The following is a 20,864-nucleotide window of genomic DNA, read 5'->3' as shown; positions in this document are numbered from 1 at the left end:
TGCAAGGGAGAGGGGATGGGGCAGGCAGAGAGAACCGTGGTGCACAGGTGTCTTGGTAATCTGTATCCTTTTTGAATGCCTCGCAAATTCACTAAAAAGTAGCCTAAAGTTCACCTCTGGTTTAATTTAAATTGCACACTTTTCCCGAGGCCTAGCTCGTCTATAAGAAGGAAAATAATGTTATGATACCTGCACTGTGATTTTAACTTTGAAGACGAAAAAAAAAATAACGTTCACACCCCTAACGGCCAGCCTATCACGTCTGTCAGGCTAACTGATGGACAAACAAAACAACAGCCTGCCTAGGCAAACCACTGGCCCTGGTCACGTGACCAGAGCTCCAAGGACTACAGAGGAGGGAGTGGAGAGAGAAGGGAGTGGTTGACATTAGAGGTCGACCAATTAATCGGAAGGGCCGATTAATTAGGGCCGATTTCAGGTTTTCATAACAATCGGAAATCGGTATTTTTGGACACCGATTTGGCCGATTTAAAAAAAAAATTTTTTACACCTTTATTTAACTAGGCAAGTCAGTAAAGAACACATTCTTATTTTCAATGACGGCCTAGGAACGGTGGGTTAACTGCCTCGTTCAGGGGCAGAACGACAGATTTTTACCTTGTCAGCTCGGGGGATTCAATCTTGCAACCTTACAGTTAACTAGTCCAACGCTCTAACCACCTGATTACTTCACTCCACGAGGAGCCTGCCTGTTACGCGAATGCAGTAAGCCAAGGTAAGTTGCTAGCTAGCATTAAACTTATCTTATAAAAAACAATCAATCAATCATAATCACTAGTTAACTACACAGCGTGTCCTGCGTTGCATATAATCGATGTGGTGCGTATCGTTGCTCCAATGTGTACCTAACCATAAACATCAATGCCTTTCTGTGTATTGATTTTAAGAAGTATATATTTTCAAACCTGCATACTTAGCTAAAAGAAATCCAGGTTAGCAGGCAATATTAACCAGGTGAAATTGTGTCACTTCTCTTGCGTTCATTGCACGCAGAGTCAGTGTATATGCAACAGTTTGGGCCGCCTAATTTGCCAGAATTTTAAGTAATTATGACATAACATTGAAGGTTGTGCAATGTAACAGGAATATTTAGACTTAGGGATGACACCCGTTAGATAAAATATGGAACGGTTCCGTATTTCACGGAAAGAATAAACGTCTTGTTTTCGAGATGATAGTTTCCAGATTCGACCATATTAATGACCTAAGGCTCGTACTTATGTGTGTTATTATGTTATAACTAAGTCTATGATTTGATAGAGCAGTCTGACTGAGCGATGGTAGGCAGCAGCAGGCTCGTAAGCATTCATTCAAACAGCACTTTCGTGCATTTTGCCAGCAGTTCTGCTGTTTATGACTTCAAGCCTATCAACTCCCGAGATTAGGCTGGTGTAACCGATGTGAAATGGCTAGCTAGTTAGCGGGGTGCGCGCTAATAGCGTTTCAAACGTCACTCGCTCTGAGACTTGGAGTGGTTGTTCCACTTGCTCTGCAAGGGCCGCGGCTTTTGTGGAGCGATGGGTAACGTTGCTTCGAGGGTGGCTGTTGTCATTGTGTACCTGGTTCGAGCCCTGGTAGGAGCAAGGAGAGGGACGGAAGCTATACTGTTACACTGGCAATACTAAAGTGCCTATAAGAACATCCAATAGTCAAAGGTTAATGAAATACAAATGGTATAGAGAGAAATAGTCCTATAATTCCTATAATAACTACAACCTAAAACTTTTTACCTGGGAATATTGAAGAATCATGTTAAAAGGAACCACCAGCTTTCATATGTTCTCATGTTCTGGGCAAGGAACTTAAACGTTAGCTTTACTTACATGGCACATATTGCACTTTTACTTTCTTCTCCAACACTTTGTTTTTGCATTATTTAAACCAAATTGAACATGTTTCATTATTTATTTGAGGCTAAATTGATTTTATTGATGTATTATATTAAGTTAAAATAAGTGTTCATTCAGTATTGTTGTAATTGTCATTATTACAACAACAAAAAATAATTTAAAAAAAATCGGCCGATTAATCGGTATCGGCTTTTTTTGGTCTTCCAATATTCGGTATCGGTATCGTCGTTGAAAAATCATAATCTGTCGACCTCTAGTTGACATGGTAACAGGGTTAAACCAATGCCCCTGCTAAACCTGTATTTGGCATAGTAACAGCCAGCGGTCAGGTCAACCTTTGTCAAGACCAATATTCAGGGCTTGAAGACACACACAGTCATCTATTCTCAGCAGCACCTTCCTTCTCCTCCCTCTCCACCCCTTTCCTCCTCAGCATGAAGTATGCCAGGAGAAATCAATGTATTTCCTCCTCAGCATGAAGTATGCCAGGAGAAATCAATGTCTTTCCTCCTCAGCATGAAGTATGCCAAGAGAATTAAATGTCTTTCCTCCTCAGAATGAAGTATGCCAGGAGAAATCAATGTCTTTCCTCCTCAGAATGAAGTATGCCAGGAGAAATCAATGTCTTTCCTCCTCAGAATGAAGTATGCCAGGAGAAATCAATGTCTTTCCTCCTCAGCATGAAGTATGCCAGGAGAAATCACTGTCTTTCCTCCTCAGCATGAATTATGCCAGGAGAAATCAATGTCTTTCTTCCTCAGCATGAATTATGCCAGGAGAAATCAATGTCTTTCCTCCTCAGCATGAAGTATGCCAGGAGAAATCACTGTCTTTCCTCATCCAGCAGAGTTATGTCAGTGTCCTGGATTAACACGACTGACTGACTGAGTGTGTGTGTGTGTGTGTCAAACCTCTCACACACACAAACACGCACTGACTTTGTCAGCAGAGAAATGGAGGGGTTCGAGAAAGCCACATAGACCTAGAATCAGCTGAGGCAACCTGATCCATCTACTGCTGTTAATCATCCACCATCACCACAGCAACATCCAACCCAGCCTCATCCAGCTCCCTGCACACATAGCATGGATGCTGTCCCCCTCTTCCTCTCTCACTTCCTCTCCTCCACTCATCTCCCTTTCTCATGTAAGACCATGTCTGCCAAGCAGCTGGCTGGAAGGAGAGCACTTAGCAGGCAGGTGATTAGCTGGGTGGGAGGAGAGCAGGCAGGTGATTGGCTGGGTGGGGGGGGGGGGGGGGGGAGCAGGCAGGTTATTGGCTGGGTGGGTGGGGGGGCAGGTATGGTATTGGCTGGGAAACGTATCACAGTGTTCTCTCTCTGCTTTGCATGAAAGGGAAATAAAGCATTACATCATCCTCCCCAAGGCTCTGACTGGACAGACTGGAGAAGCTACACAGCTACTGTAGGGACAGGGACAGACTGGAGAATCTACACAGCTACTGTAGGGACAGGGACAGACTGGAGAAGCTACCCAGCTACTCTAGGGACAGGGACACACGTGGAGAAATAAGCTAATTTGCATACAACACAGTGACAATGCTGCTTAACTAACAGGCATCATGATTTTAATGCATTTTGAGTCCTGCTGTGACGTGGTTGAGAATGAGAGCGATATGCAGCAGCAGATTTGACTCCGGCAATGAGAGGCTAGATTGGGTCTTAACTGAGCCCAGCACATGAAAGGGCAGAGGCTCAGTCAGTCAGTGAGCTGGCTGAGGTTTAAAGGAGAGAAAGAAGATTCCTCTCTGTTATCTCTTCTCTACAGCGAGGGCAGATTAGGCATCTCCCAGGTGTTCTTTATCAGATAGTGACTGAGGGGAGAGAAGTGCCTCTGAAATGTAATTGGGTCAGTTTACATAGAGGAGGGCCAGAGAAATGCCCTGTATCAACACACTCTAACAACCAGTAAACACAGGCTGAGATATATAGAGGAGAGATACAACACGGGGCAGTGACCCTGCCAGGGACAGACCTATAGGATATCTAATGATTTCTATAGTTCATAGCAATTTCTTTTTGAGTGTGTGGACCTGTAACACTCATTGTCTTCACTCTTCTTCCTCCTGTCCCTCTACAGCCCCAAACCTGTATCTGCTTGGGCCGAGGGAGCAGTCTGATTTAAGGCAACTTACATATCAATTATCAACTCAACTATAAAACATGTAAATGATTATCAGGAACTCCATAATCAATTAGATTTCCCACCCCCACAGTATTTGTTTATTAACAATGCGTTGGTTTTGGTTTTGCCCACAAAGAGATCACATCTGTCATAGTAGTTGCCAGGCAGATGATGCCATGGGGAGAAACATCCAAAACATATGATCTCATATGGCACAGACAGGTGAGGGGGAAAGAACTCCTGATGAAAACAGGCCTGGGGCCTCGGACAGAAAGTTATAAAGCCTCAATAGAGTCCCTACAACAACCCTTCAACTCTCAATTCCAGACCAGCACTGAAAAGTAGTAACATTGCAGAGGATCAACCGTATATTTCTCTCTGTTTTATCACTGGACTTGTCCTTTATGTAGAACAGTGTTTTGTAGGGGGAAAACAAGGCTAATACTGTTTATAGTCCTGTGTTGGCTAAAGTATGGAAAGTGTTCTCTTTTCCAGAGAGGAAGAGAAGGAGAGCACAGCTGATGCAGGGGCAAAGTGCTACCGTCAACCCTTCTCTTCTTCTAGCTGTGGAGACAGAAGTGTGTGTCAGAGGGAGCGGCCTGAACGCGCACACAGAGCGGAGAGTGAGCGAGTGTTTATCGCAGACCTACATTAAACATGACAGGACAGGCTGCAGAACGGACAGTGTGGTGGAGTGGACAGACTCACAGCCTTTCCAGTCAGTCCATCAGCAGTGCAGTCAGAGCACCTCTGTATGAACCTCTTAGCTAGCATGTTGTCAATCCCCAAACATTCTCCTGTGTCGTTACTGAGCCATTGGGATTGTTCTGATTTATGCTAAACCCTGGGTGAACCCAATTCTCCAGGAGTGGAGGCTTTTTCTGCTCCATCTCCCTCCACTGAGAAAAAATAGCAGTCAGAGTTCAGTTGTGCTTGTTGACAACACACTGCTGGACAGGTTGAGCAAAATTACATCAATCTAACGTCGCCTATTTCCAGTGCCCAAAATAACAGTCTTGCTCATAATCCATTACAGCCAGCTCAATGTAACTTCCATCATGCAATGTAATTTGGGGCCAGGTAAATCACTAAGTTCCAATCAATTAGGCTTCACTGGCCTCTATAGATTCTAAATAGCTTAATCTGTTATGAAACCAAAAGTCTGCATTTTCCCTAATGTGTCCACTGGGCCCTAGGAGAGCAGCACCTTATGCTTGGGGCAGTAATAGCACCTAATTCACCCAGAGGAGAATTCCCAGTGTGACACTCGGACACAGTCCCGTGCCGTGAAGGGGAGGAGGGCTAGGGGATAGGATGAAGAGGCCCCAGGGGGACTGTGGCCGTGGGGCCACTGGACCAGGATGAAAAGTCAGTTCTCTGGGCCAGAAGGAGCTATAGGACCAGTGATTGAACACCCTACACAGCTGCTGCTGCTGCTGCATGCTGACACAGCTGCTGTTAAGATCCCACTGGATCCCACTTCAACACCAACTGTCATTTGGACAGGAAGGAACTAGTCTTAACCAGCATATCAACAGCGGTGAGGAACAAACTTTATTACAATTGAGAAGGCAGAGCATAGGACAGCGAAGGTTGTAAATAGAAGTCAAACAGCCCTGACGCTCTTGATGATGGACTGGTGTGGTGATGGAAACAGACAGAGCAGCCCAGTCAGAGTAGCCCGTCTCCCTCACAGACAGCGGACCAGAATAGCACGGCAGGCCCAACCCAGAATCTGTAGCCCTGGCCTGTTGGCAGCTGTCAGCACAGCGTGGGAGACTTGTGCAAAGACAAGTCTACCACACACCCATTCACACCACTTGGTAGCACATCTCTGGGCTCAGCTGATGTCACTAGCCTTGTCACCAAACACTGCACTTTGACACTGAGGACACTAGCAAGTGAGAAACGGGGTTTAAACTTTACTCAACTTTCTAGAACAGTGGTCACCAACCGGCATTCCTAGTCGATCGGCCAACATTTCTGTAAAAAAGCCAAAGATAAAGCATTGTGCTCTTACTCAGCACTGTCAACACTTTGTATTCAACATGTTTATAAGCCATAAAATGAGGGAGAGATCAGCAGCTAATTATTAAAAATAATTATAAAAAGCTAATTATTTAAACGTATGCTCACTCAGTTGTGCCTCATAATACAACAACGTATTTATTACCGGCGTGATCGTATAGCATACCTCAAAATGTTGTCATTAAAAAAAAAAGCCTGATATGCAAGCAAAGCCAATATGGGGTGATAATGTATTGGGCCTATAGCTTACTGCAAACATTATTGCTACTGTAGTGTTTTTAATTGGTTAATGTTGCATAGACTTACGTTCTACGTCATGTTTAAAAAACAAATCTGAGCATCTCATGGAATGTAGCCCTACATTGAACACCACACATTGGCTGCTACTGTAGGCTGAATGATCCATGTTAAAATACTATTGGATGCATTTTCTCCCTTGTTTTTGATGGTAGGCCACTCTGGTAGGTCTATGATCAAATAGCCACAGTAGTCTACTTAGCTAGGGGGACAACAGCAGGTACAGCCTCAGTGTTCACAGTAAGCATGCGCTGGAAGTTGCACAGAATTTTCATCATGTTGAAGTTTGCGCTCAGGAGACCAGAAATTATCTCAGTGCCATTTTTTTTATAGGGAATATTGGTGCAGGGTAACGTGAAGCCATCTTCTTCAGGAGTAGTCATTTTGCGTTATGTACTGCCTCCTGCCTTATACTCAATTTAGAATGAGCAGTTGGAAACTGCATGTACTAATACACCAACAAACTGTTACACCCCTACTTCATCAGAATCTGTCTCTGTTCATTCAATGTAGCCGGCCGTGGGCAGCAGTAGTAGTAGTAGTAGTAGTAGTTGTATTAAACAGGCCAGAGCTGAGGTAGCTGAGGAGGAGTCACGTGGGAGGGGGAGGTGTCTGCCTGGCATGGCCTTAGCGTAGCGGTCTAGCCTAGCGTCAGAGTCATACTGGGACGGGCCTGAGGAGAGGCGGGAAGGCTAATCCTCATGTCTGAGCTGCAGTCTGCATGAGAGGAGGAGGGAGTTAGCCCCCTCTCTTTCCTTCTCTCTCTCTGTAGTACAAAGACTCAGGCTGGGCCCCCGCTCAAACGCACTAGCTACGTGATAAACGAGCTCATTTTCTCCAGCCGTGTGTATGTTAGGCTGATGGCCTAATTCATTTTACTTCATCTCAGAGCCTCTTAAAATATAAAATCATCCCATCTACTGACCCCCCCCCCCCCCCAGCCTGACAATACTCTGGACCACCTGCTATTCTCATAAGATCCATCTAAAAATGTTGCTCAGAGTATGTGTGTGTGTTTGTTTGGCTATTTGTCTCAATTTTGTCTGGGCAGATGAGGCATGTGCAGCTGTACGGCTACCACATCTGGGGTCCCCATCTGTCAGAACCACAGTCATCACGTGCAGCTTGGCCTTGTCACTTCATCATAGGAGGGAGCAGCTAATCAAATACAGTACAACCACAAGCAAGAGGACAATCCCAAAGCGTTGCTTAAATCAGGGGTCAAGCTTTTGAGGAGTAGCTTGCTACTAGCTGGTCTCAGTATTGGGAACATTGGAACTAAGCCAGCTTTGAGCCGACTGTTGTCCTACTAGCGTGACCTGAAGAAACTACAGTAGTGTTCAGTGCAGTGACCCCCCCCTTACCTCCATAAGCCCTGCCCTGGGCTTATCACACACATGACCTAGGAGGTTACCGTGTGTACAGCAGAGCACAGAGCACACTTCCCCTCGTCCTGTTTACCCTCCAATCAGATCACAGGGTTGGGTGTGGCGCTCTCAGCAGAGCGGAGGGACTGCCAGAAACGGCTCTAGGCTCAACCTCCACACACCCTAACCTAACCATTAAAAGGAATAACACAAAACAGCCAGTGCTTCATCCTTCTGCAGCTGAGGCCTGGAGTGGGCAGGGCCCTGGTTATTGGAAATCACTAAGTCTGATTAGAAGCCCTGTTCTGTTTGTGTACCTGCGCAGATTAGAGTCCCTGGAGTCTGGCTGGCTTGGCCTGTGCTCTGCTGTGTCTGGCTGACTCTGGGTCTGACGTGGCAGAAGGTGCTGCTGGCTCACCACCCGGCCCAGGGGGAAAAACACAATGACGTGACGGTCGGCCGTCCAGCACCAAGGGTTAATAACCAGAATAATCATTCCCCGGGAAACACAGCCCTGTTACTACTGGTTGCTGGCCTGTGTCCAACCCCCTATTCCTCTGTTTTTCTCTTCCCGTCTCACTCTCCTTCAGTCTCTTTTCTTCCTCATTCTCCATCTCTCTCTCAGTGAAGGGGCCAGGCGAAGGGTTGTGTGCAGTAAGTAGGAGAGGCATTCCCCTCTCTCTTGCACACTTTCCACTGTGCTGCTCAGTGCTCGTTAGGACAAAACTCTCCCATCATGCACCACTGCACCCTCATCTCTGCACACTGCCCACAAAATAACCAATAGTTACGTTTTATTGTCCGGAGAGAGCGAGAGTGAGAGAGAGAGAGAGAGAGAGAGAGAGCGAGAGAGAGAGAGAGAGAGAGCAAAAGGGGAAAGCGAGAGAAAGCCCCAAGGGCAGCATCTTTAATCAGTGGCTTTAGGAAGACATTCACTTTAAGGGGGCGATTCGTCGTGGAGGGTGACAAGAATCCAATAATGGCCCCGTGCCCTCGTGTTGGATACAAGAGCAGCACTTGCACAGCAATAACACAGAACCTATCCAACAGGAGCTGCTTGCCCTGACCCCAGGACTCATTAACAAGACCTGGAGAGAAAACCCAAACATGAATGTGGGAAAGAGATGGTAGAGGAGAAGTGGTGGGGACATAGAAAGACACTAGCAGAGAAAGGGGGAATCAGAGAAAGATAGCACAGCAGACCCTTCTCTTCCAACCCTACATCTAACAAGGCTGTCCTGGACTGTGCTTTTCATCACCCTGCTATTAAGGCGAAGGTGAAACAGGCCCCAGAGAGAGAGAGAGGCCAATGTTCTCAACAGGCTAGGCCTGGTGACCACTGAGAACACACACTGCTACACACACTGCTACTGCTAACACACACACACACACTGCTACTGCTAACACACACACACCCACCGCTAACACACACTCTTTTTTATTAGGTGGTAGATCAGCTTTAATATTGAGGATAGATTGTTGCTTCCATCAATGTAATTGCCTGCATCATTTCCAATCCCCCATATATTTTGGGGGTATATATTTTTTTTTGGGGGGGGGGGGGGGGGGGGGTAAAAATATATATCTTTACATATACATACATAAAAACTCTACCACCCCTCCCCCAATTGGAGTAAACTAATAAACAATAACACTTAGGCTTCTACCTTCAGTTTATACATCTTATACACATTTTACAGACACAATCTATTTTACAATAGTTATCTTTAGTTTGTTTTTAGTCCTTCCTCTATTTCTGATGTCCATCCAGTATGATTTCTATTTGTAACTGTGTTATTTCACAACATTTCTGAACCTATATACATTTTACAGACCCCGTATGTTTTACATTGGTTATCTTGTTATTAGTCCCACCCTTCAGCTCCATTCAACCCCTCCCATCTATCTCTCAACATCCTCCATTTTGGATTTCTATTTGCCATATATTTTTCAACTGTGCTGTGATGCTTCACAAAAGTACTGAACCTTTCTATTCTCAGTTTCTACAGATTGTAAATTAAAGATACATTTTTTTGCTAAAATAATGATTATATTATTGATTGATTGACTATGACTCTCCAAATCACCCAGTACTGCTGTGCAGCATTAGTTCTAGGTAAATGTTGCAATTCTTCAGCCATTCCTGGACCTGTGACCAAAAACAAGCTACATATGGACAGTAAATAAATGATATAATGACTCTGCCTCCTCACAGCAAAATCTGCAGAGCTGGGAAGAATGTATCCCCCATATATATAACATTCTATTGGTTGCAAGAATTTTGTATAATAATTTAAATAGAAAAATGTGACATTTTGAATCCGGCGTTGTTTTGCGTGTCAATTCATAAACCATGTGCCGTGGAATAGGTACATCGGAAATCTCTTCACAACTATTTTGCAATTTATAAAATGGCACAGCTATACATTTTTTGGTCCTTAAATGAAACTGGTATATATTTTTATTTATCACACAAACACTGCTAACACACACACACAGCTAACATTTAAAAGACAGTGTAAAACTGACCCTCCCTCCCTCGCTCCAGGGAGAACAACATGCTTTGTTACAGTCAACAGCAGTAAGACATGCTTAGTCAGCCCAAAGCATGGCACAGCTACTAGAGACACACCAAAGACCCCCGGCTACATTCCACTTGCCCGTCATTATCAGCTGTGTGTCAGACTGACTGGGGATCAGTGTGTGGCTGTGAATAGAGACAGCCGCTGGTATACTGAGCTGACTGGATCTGACCTGGGTCCTGCCATGGAGGGAGCAGACCTGGGGAGGGGGAGAGAACAAAGACCCTTTTCACTGAAGACTTGTTGCCTCCCCCTCGGCAAATCTCCCCCTCCCTGACTCACCAAAGAGGTTTAGAGCAGTTTCGGTCGCTTCTCTCTGGAAGAATGATCAGGCTGCACATACAGTTTGCACACACAGACTAACCTGGGGGGGGGGACACACAGACTAACCTGAGGGGGGGACACACAGACTAACCTGAGGGGGGGCCACACAGACTAACCTGAGGGGGGGCCACACAGACTAACCTGAGGGGGGGATACACAGACTAACCTGAGGGGGGACACACAGACTAACCTGAGGGGGGGACACACAGACTAACCTGAGGGGGGGACACACACAGACTAACCTGAGGGGGGGACACACACACAGACTAACCTGAGGGGGGGGACACACACACAGACTAACCTGAGGGGGGGGACACACACACAGACTAACCTGAGGGGGGGACACACACACACAGACTAACCTGAGGGGGGGGACACACACACACAGACTAACCTGAGGGGGGGGGACACACACAGACTAACCTGAGGGGGGGGACACACACACAGACTAACCTGAGGGGGGGGACACACACACAGACTAACCTGAGGGGGGGGACACACACACAGACTAACCTGAGGGGGGGACACACACACAGACTAACCTGAGGGGGGGACACACACACAGACTAACCTGAGGGGACACACACACACACACACACACACAGACTAACCTGAGGGGACACACACACACACACACACACACACACAGACTAACCTGAGGGGGGACACACACACACACAGACTAACCTGAGGGGGGGACACACACACAGACTAACCTGAGGGGGACACACACACACAGACTAACCTGAGGGGGACACACACACACAGACTAACCTGAGGGGGGGGACACACACACAGACTAACCTGAGGGGGGGACACACACACAGACTAACCTGAGGGGGGGACACACACACAGACTAACCTGAGGGGACACACACACACACACAGACTAACCTGAGGGGACACACACACACACACAACGACACACACACACAGACTAACCTGAGGGGGGACACACACACACACACAGACTAACCTGAGGGGGGGACACACACACACAGACTAACCTGAGGGGGGACACACACACACAGACTAACCTGAGGGGGGACACACACACAGACTAACCTGAGGGGGGGACACACACACACAGACTAACCTGAGGGGGGGACACACACACACAGACTAACCTGAGGGGGGGACACACACACACAGACTAACCTGAGGGGACACACACACACACACACACACACACACACACACACAGACTAACCTGAGGGACACACACACACACACAGACTAACCTGAGGGACACACACACACACACAGACTAACCTGAGGGACACACACACACACACAGACTAACCTGAGGGGGACACACACACACAGACTAACCTGAGGGGGACACACACACACAGACTAACCTGAGGGGGACACACACACACAGACTAACCTGAGGGGGACACACACACACAGACTAACCTGAGGGGGACACACACACACAGACTAACCTGAGGGGGACACACACACACAGACTAACCTGAGGGGGACACACACACACAGACTAACCTGAGGGGGACACACACACACAGACTAACCTGAGGGGGACACACACACACACAGACTAACCTGAGGGGGACACACACACACAGACTAACCTGAGGGGGGGACACACACACAGACTAACCTGAGGGGGGGACACACACACACAGACTAACCTGAGGGGGGGACACACAGCGGAGTGTTATTATCAGTGAGTTGTACACTGTAGCGCTACAAAGGGAGGCGTTACAGCAGTGCAGGCTGATTTAGTCACTGGAATGTGGGTGACCAAGGGCTGTCGTTGAGCAGTCAGGCCTGTCTGATCACAGCAGTAACCATCTCCTAGGTGACAAACGCAGCTACGGCAAATGAAAACGTCCAAACCAACACGGATGGGACAGTACACGGTGAGGGGGAGCAACAACAGCTACATACAACACTGTGTTGAACTCACCCTGTTGACCTTTTCATCAAACCAGAGTCCTGCAGGCGAACAGGACTGAAACATGTCAGTGAGGAGAGAGTACCGTGTAGCAGCTCATTCCTCATCCGTGACAGAGGGAGCGCGGAGGGGAGAGGAAATGGAGATGACAGCTCACCACATGGTTGTTTCTTGGTTGGAGGGGCTACACTCTCTCCAGCCTGCTCTCTTTCTGAGTGACTGTACACACACACAACCACCCACACACGTAACCGCACATGCACCCACACACGCAGCAGGGCCTCGGTCTGCACTGCAGACTGGAAATCACTCCCTCCCAGATCTCATTTCCTCTTCTCCTCTCCTCCATTTCCTGTCCATTCCATGACGTCTCGAGTTCTTCAAAGTGTCTATTTAAACCAGATATCAGAATCCATTTGGAAAAGCAACAAAGAGAGACTGAAAGACAGACAGGGAGAGCATTCCCCCCACCTCCTTATCCCCACCTCCCTCCCCTCACAGCCCAGTGCTACATTCTCCAGTCTCTTTACTGTTGCTATAATCCCCTAAAGCAGAAGACTAAGGTTTTTTTCCCTCTCCAAATCCTCCCTTTCATACCTGGCCAGGGTTAACACACAGAGACTTCAGCTCCATAGGCTGTGATAAATATGCTAATAGCAGCATCTCCCAATTCCCACACACAGAGTGGTGCTTCAGATAAGGCCTGCCTCCCAGCTCCCGCTCTCTCACAGAACAGTTTGTTTTGAAATGTTCACTAGCGTTGGGGGGAGAAAACACTCAAACCTTTAGACGCAGGTTCAGTGGATTTATATTTTATATAGCTCTATTACATTCTGGATGGTGTTTGTGTCCGTGTGTGAGAGAGAAAAGCAGAATGGTCAAAAGCAAAGCCTAACTGTATGCCAGTCCTCCCCAGTAGGCAGAGATAACACAGAGAAGTAGTTAACACTGACCAGTCACTTCCTGTAGTACTCACACTCCCACTTCCCCTCATTCAACCCCACCTAAACAATGGTAAACCTGCCTAGTGCCCTGCATACAATGCAGAGCTGGAGGGGCAGCTAAACCACAGTGCGCTAACAAAGTGAAAATGCATTCTCTTTCACACATGCTGTGCATTGAGAGAACACACTCTATAGGCTAGCAGTGTCTTCATCTGCATGGGAGTTCTGGTCAGTGTGCTGCGTTGTCATGGAAACATGTTGCACCCCTGTCCCCGTCCCGTCCCCCCAGAGCGGACATCATGATAGATGGGTGCCCTCCTGCACAACCAAACCCATGATGCCCTTGTCTGGTGAGGGGTGCAACGTAACCAGCCCCCCCCCCCCTAATCATCTCACAACCTCATCACCCCATCCCACTGTCACTGAGAGAAAGGCCTTCTAGCTAGCCTTGTCAACCACAGGCCTGTTTTTAGGCCTTTCCTCCACCATCCATCAGACAGGGAAGTGGGAGGAGAGGGTCTCTCCATCCCTCAGGGATGAACGTCTTAGGCTGTGGTGTGTGTTGTCGCTGGCGTCAGCGTTGTTCCAGGAGGGGAGCTCTAGGGCCTGCTAAGCCCCTCTGTGCCCCAGGCAGTAGTAGAGAAGGGGGAGAGCAACCCTTCCTCACTGGCCTGTTCTCGGTCAGCACCACTACTGGAGGGGAATTACAATGAGTCAGGCCCCTGGGAAGCACAGTCAGTGCCCAGGAGCTCAGAACATAGGCTGACATATCTGACACACAGCCCATGTCTTTGAACATACAAGTATACACTTTTACTTGACATACTTGATTTGATGCCTGGCCAGTGGACACCATTTTTTCCACAGAACATAGTCATAGAAAACCAACTGACATGTGTTCCAATGTAGGTATGGAGTCATTGGGTGTTTTATTATGGAGCAGCGTCTCAGAGCTTCAGCTCTGCTGGCCTCAGTAAAAGGTGTGGTAGAGAGGGAGGGAGAGATGGAGACGTCTAGGCCTGTAGAAGGTCCAGGAGGAAAGGCCTTTCGACCTAATGACCTAATGATTACCTGACAGGAAACATCCACTTCCCCTGCAGTTCGTTAAAGGGGAGTATGAGAGAAACCACCCTCACCTCACACTACATACCCCCTCCACTCCAAGAGCTCCCCGAGGGCCAGCCTTCCTGAGGTTGAGAAAACATTGACCTAACTCACCACCTCAGAGGAGTCTGGGTACAGAGCCACACCCTGCTAGCCCTGCTACACCCAGCCTACAGCCCTACACAGAGACCCTCACACAGCCAAAGCTAATATACACCCAGCCTACAGCCCTACAGAGACCCTCACACAGCCAACGTTAATATACACCCAGCCTACAGCCCCACACATAGACCCTCACACAGCCAAAGTTAATATACACCCAGCCCACAGCCCCACACAGAGACCCTCACACAGCCAAAGTTAATATACACCCAGCCTACAGATACAGACCTAACCTGATGGAAACCAGCCCCTTAAAACATCACACAGCAAACATTAATTTCCAACACAAATACACAGTTGGTTAGCCAGAGGAACAACATCAGATTCCATTTCCGCCCCAGTCAGCCAACGAAACCTGCTCAAGTGCACCAGTTTTATCAAACCTTCATCAGTCAGAAACTAACCCTGTGTAAACAACAGATTGGAACAGGAGCCAGGCCTGGTAGTAATGGGGAGAGTGTTGTGGGTGTTCTGGCATGTGTGTGTGTGTGTGTGTGTGTGTGTGTGTGTGTGTGTGTGTGTGTGTGTGTGTGTGTGTGTGTGTGTGTGTAGATACTGCAGGAAGGAACAGGGAGGTACATTGAGTTAGCTGCTGGCCTGGGTCTCACTGTGGCCCAGAGTTGTCAGTCAGACATGCCTGTGGTATTTCCCCACCCAGTGAGAAGGACAACACCACCATGGGGAATGTGGCTGTGCTGTTTCATTAGAACGCTGTCAGTCAACCTCACTGGTTAGAATGGTTAAACCTGCTTCACATATGTAATATCACATCATAGCACATTGATGAGGAAACGTCCATATCTAATGTCCCTAATGAAATGAGGAAAATGCTAACCTCAGCGGGACCACGTGGCTTCAGAACACTGACACACAACTGCTATTGGCAAGTGTTGATGTGGGTTAGGCCAAGACAGATCGCTGCAAACCAGCGTTGTTGTCACTACAAGCCAACGTACACATTGGCACTCTCTCCAATACCCTCACAAACACACAGAGTGTGCTGAAAAATCAAAAAAAGGTAGCACTTATTCTGTGGCAATTAGTGAGTGGATATCTAGAGGGGAATAGACAGCCCGTACAGCGACCAGAGCCGTTATTGACTAGTGACCACAGCCCCTCTCCTCCTGCAGCGTGCATTTCCTCCTGACCCTACAGACACCAGGCCTTATGAGTGCATCATGAGCACGCACACACACACACACACACACACACACACACACACACACGTAAGAGCAATCAAATAAAAACACACACCTGGATAGCACTCATCTCATCCAGAGTCCTACAGCCCTGTCTTTCATTTCCTGCCCAGAACTCCATACTGACTGAGATGGAGCCAGTGGGTTGGGAAACAAGGCCAGGTTTTGTTAGGATACAAAGATGGGAGAGAGACAGCGAGGGAGAGCGAGAGAGTAAGACCCTGTCCTTTGAGGTAACGGTCATTCTGGTTAGGCTGGTTCTGGCTGGAGTGTCTGCGAGTCTTCCTGCTGTACCGACAACGCAACAGGTTACACATGGATTGAACTGAAATGATGAGAGAGGGAGAGAGTCAAAGAGAGAGAGAAGAAAGAAGGAGAGAAATGGAGTGAGACACTCAGCTGTCTGAGCACTGTACTGTAGGGAAAAGGGGTAATTAGACTGTCACTGAGGGAGTTCCACGAAGACAGACATGAATAGTTGATGTGGGCTTCTCAGAGACAGACAGTGTCAGACTCAGGCCACTGCTAAGTGGGTGTGTATTGTGCTGCTGGACACAAGCCACAGAATAGAGCTGGCAGTCAAAACATGCAGGCAGCATTCACATGAAATAGCTGGGAGTGCAGAATTCTGCTGACAAAGACTATCAACAACCGAAAAAACAACAATACGGCCAGTCTAGTCTGAGACTACAGGAAGGGCAGTGTGAATGCAGATGACTGCGTTGCAAGTGTGTGTGTGTGTGTGTGTGTGTGTGTGTGTGGTGTTCGGGTTTTCCCTTGCAATGCAAAAAGGCAGACTGATGGACCACTCAAGCACTGTGCAGTAAGTAGCTGGTCTGTCATACATACAGATGTAACACAGTGAGGACTGTTAAGCTAAACGAGTCGACAGGCCTTCAGATCCCCAGGCTGGCCGAGCTGCCCAGGTCACAGACAACAGGAAATTACTATTCCCACAGAGCAGAGCTGAGAGAAGCAATCTAGCAACAGCTGGCATGGAATCCAACATCAATCCTATTTTTATACCCAAAACTCTAGTATTGTATCCTGATTGCTTGAAGTGTCCCGCTATAAGCTAGTCTAATCAACTTAATTACAATTCCACATATTCCACCAAGTCTATAGCTCACCCTGTAATACCTTACTGTGAAGAGACTGTCACCTGATAAACTGAGTCGACCAGCCAGGCCATTGAATTATTCATTCTAGGACCACACACACACACCCCTCCTCAACTGCTTTCCCATGCACGCACACACAGAGCTTTATCACATTGGTAAAACAAGTCTGCAGGCACCTTTGTGCCTCTGCGTGTGATATTCCCATCTACATGACCAAATGTGAGCCCAAAAAATATATATGCCTTTTAGTATAGCAACAGCACCACAGCAACTGCAGAGTCCTCGAAAAGGTCATTAGTGAGAAGAGAGATGCTGTGCATCCACCCAAGTTACAGGAAGAGATGGATGGCTGGGTGATGGCTGTCCGTCAGTCAGTCAGCTGCAGGCTAGCTCATTAATCAGAGATGGAGAGAAAGTGAATAACCAAGCAAGAGAGAGCTAGAAAGCGAAAAAGAGAGAGCTAGAAAGCGAAAAAGAGAGAGCTAGAAAGTGAAAGAGAGAGAGCTAGAAAGTGAAAGAGAGAGAGCTAGGCAAAAGGCCTGAGGTGTTGCCTGACTGAGTCAGCAGCAGCACCATGAGAAGCTGTCCTGCTCTGCCCATCAATAGTCTATCACAGGAGCTGCTGGGCCTGGAGGAGGAGGCACAGTGTGCCTTGTGTTATGAACCACAGAGCATCAAAGAGAGGAACTCTTTCATTCACTCCCTCTCTCCGACTCACACACAGAGACACGCGCGCGATGAGTCACCAGTTTCACAGAGCAATGGGGTTCTCTCTCAGGAATAAAATTATTTTTTTGATTTTGAAGCCCCATACACCCGTAGGCCTGCCTTTGACTTTTAATATACTGCAGAGCAGAGTGGCAACCCAAATTCATTTTTTTTGATAGGCAGCATTAGCTAGTGCTGGTTGGCTGTACCTGCGCCAAAACTCTGGTATTTTTCATCCTATACCTTCTTTATAAATAGTGAGCCAACATGTTTTCATATCAAATCGAAATAAAATTGCAGTAGCGAATCGCAATACATACAGAATCGTGAGAATTGCAACACATTTCATATCAGCACCAAAGCAGTGTTCTCCCCATCATTTTTAACAAAATGGTGCTGCTGAATACGGCGGGATAACACATTTTTCACAGTGGCACAGCCAGTACACACAGCCAGTACACACAGCCAGTACACACAGCCAATACACAAGGTGGCGCAGCGCCCCTCATACATTATATGGGGAGAACCCTGCTAAGTATCGTGATAATATGGTATTGTGACGTCCCTTGCAATTCCCAGACCCACTATCCGGCTAGTTAGCACCTGGAAACACTTAGCTTCAAACAGCTAGCAACAGCGGCTACGCTAGGAAAACAAAATCATTTAATTTCCTGCTTCCAATTCCCCCAAAACACCTGACCCTTCCAGAAACCTCTGGAGACCAAGCAAGCGTTAAGTCATTTGGGATAAATGCACAATTAACAGGGATAACGGGCCAGCGTGTTCCTGTAGAATGAAGATGGAAATAAGTAGAGTTAGAGGAAAAGGGAGGTGGAGGAGAAGGAGAGGGGAGGTGGAGGAGAGGTGAAGACTAGAGACAGGGGTAAAGTGAGGGAGACTGGGAGAAGGGGGAAATAGATGCAGAGAATTGAGGCAGCCCAGGCTGTGTTAGAGTGCTGTGTGTGACAGTGAGAACGTAGTAGAGTGTAGTGAAGGTAAGCACATGACTCCAATCGCCAGAGCTCGGCTAAATCAGCAAACCATCAAAGCAGAAAACCATTTGGCTTCCCTCAATCACAATAATGAAATAAAGCAGGCAAACGTGATTAACACATTTTAGGCTCTAACTTGACACACACACACACACACACAGACAGACAGAGAGAGAGAGAAACACACAAACACTTCCTTCTATAGGGAGATCAGAGACCTGGCAGTGTGGTGCCAGGAAAACAACCTCCCCCTCAACATCAGCAAGACAAAGGGGCTGATCGTGGACAAAAGGAAACGGAGGGGTGACCACGCCCCCATCCACATTGACGGGGCTGTAGTGGAGCTTCAAGTTCCTGGTGTCCACATCACAGACCAGTACATCACTGGGGCCGAGCTCCCAGGATCTGTAAACCAGGCGGTGTCAGAGGAAGGACCTCAAAATTGTCAAAGACTCCAGCCACCCAAGCCGTAGACTGTTCTCTGCTACAGCACAGCAAGCGGTACCAACAGAACCCTGAACAGCTTTTACACCCAAGACATAAGACTGCTAATCAAGACTTGGATCAAATGGATACCCGGACTACCTGCATTTACCCTTTTTTGAACCTCTTGCACTGACTGAATACACACACACTGACATCGCACACACACTTTCACCACATACGCCGCTGCTACTGTCTATTATCTATCCTACTATATGTACATAGCTACCTCAATTACCTCGAACCCCTGCACAGGAAAGAGAGAACACGCACCCAAACCCTTCCCCTGTTCAGTGTGTTGTTAGGGACAGAGAACAGAGTCTCAGCTCTGATCCCACTATAGATTCTGACCTCACTGTTAGCTCTTCACCAATGGCATGACAGTTATGTGGCAATACATAACACCATGCTGCCAATAGTAACTGTTAACCACACTTCTTACTGGAACACCAGGCAGCCATAAGAGAGCAGGACACGCTAACCAAGGCCTCAACTACAGAACCCCTGTTCTCCAAACACTCTTTTGTAACAGTGAGAATTGTTGGAAGTGAACACACTGACTGTGGCAATGTACTCTGGCCCCCAAGAACCACTTGCTCATGAAATAAGGCCCCAGCTGCAGCAGTCAATATGTGGAGCAGAGCAGCAAGGGGTTTTACCTCATCTCACCTTTACGTGGGTGAACCACAGTGCTGAGCCTCAGCTGTGGCCCTGGACAATCCTAGACTAGCTCTATCCATCTACTGCACTCTTTGATATGGGCAGCAGCAACAAATGAGGGCCATTGATACACCAGATGAGGCTATGCACATTAGATTTACACAGGGCAAATCCACAGGGGTGGCAGTGGAGTCAACTTAGCCTGGTAGCCAGAGGTGTTGGCTCCAAAGAACACAGAAACACATCAGGCTACAGTTAGTCATCTACCAGTGGTTTCATTGAGTTAAGCTCTTAGCTCAGCCAGGCTGTAATGACATCAGTGCCAACTGCTAGATGACTACAGTCGTAGTATAGAGAACGCTTGTGTAGATTTCTCTGGACGTAAAGCCAGTCTCTCCACAGCAATAGCAGCTGGGTCAGCGTCGTACCACCCAAAGGATCAATGGCTGGCATGCTGCTCAGGGGGATCCAGTGGGCAACGGGTTTCAGTCAACTGCCAGCCAATTATTTCTCACCCTGTGGAAACACTGATCTGGATTAGTCATTGTTGATGTGTATTGAGATTATTGGGTGTATAATTTGTCACTGGATAAACACAGGGATTAAGTGACCATGCTGGTGTGCTGATTTCCAGTGGCTCAGGTTGAACAGAGGGGCTGAGAAGGGCGTAGTGGGGTATAGATTCGTCTCTGAGCTGAGCAGAGCCTAGGAGCCTAAGGCTAGAGGGTGGTGAGGAGGGGAGAGGAATGAAGGAATGTTCTCCTTCAGTGTGTGTGTGTGTGTACTATTAAGGCGTCCACCCACGGTGCTCAGAATGACAGAAATCACATTTTGATTATGGTAATGCATCTTAACAGAACATGTAATTTTCAAATATTTTCCAAAATCTAAATTGCGGGAAAACCCCATTCTAAACAGCCCACCAGGGAAAACCCCATTCTAAACAGCCCACCTGGG

General features: G+C 47.5%; 1 protein-coding gene across 9 annotated transcripts in view; it reads right to left on the bottom strand.

Annotated features, from left to right (window-relative positions):
* Nucleotides 1-20,864, bottom strand: part of LOC120024176 (afadin-like) — a 117,878-nt gene that overhangs the window by 67,328 nt on the left and 29,686 nt on the right. The gene's annotated exons all lie outside the window — the stretch shown is intronic.

This window comes from Salvelinus namaycush, chromosome 29, assembly GCF_016432855.1.
Source record: "Salvelinus namaycush isolate Seneca chromosome 29, SaNama_1.0, whole genome shotgun sequence".
NCBI lineage: Eukaryota > Metazoa > Chordata > Actinopteri > Salmoniformes > Salmonidae > Salvelinus > Salvelinus namaycush.
The sequence above is the reverse complement of the archived record's forward strand: the minus strand, read 5'-3'. Positions and strand labels throughout refer to the sequence as shown.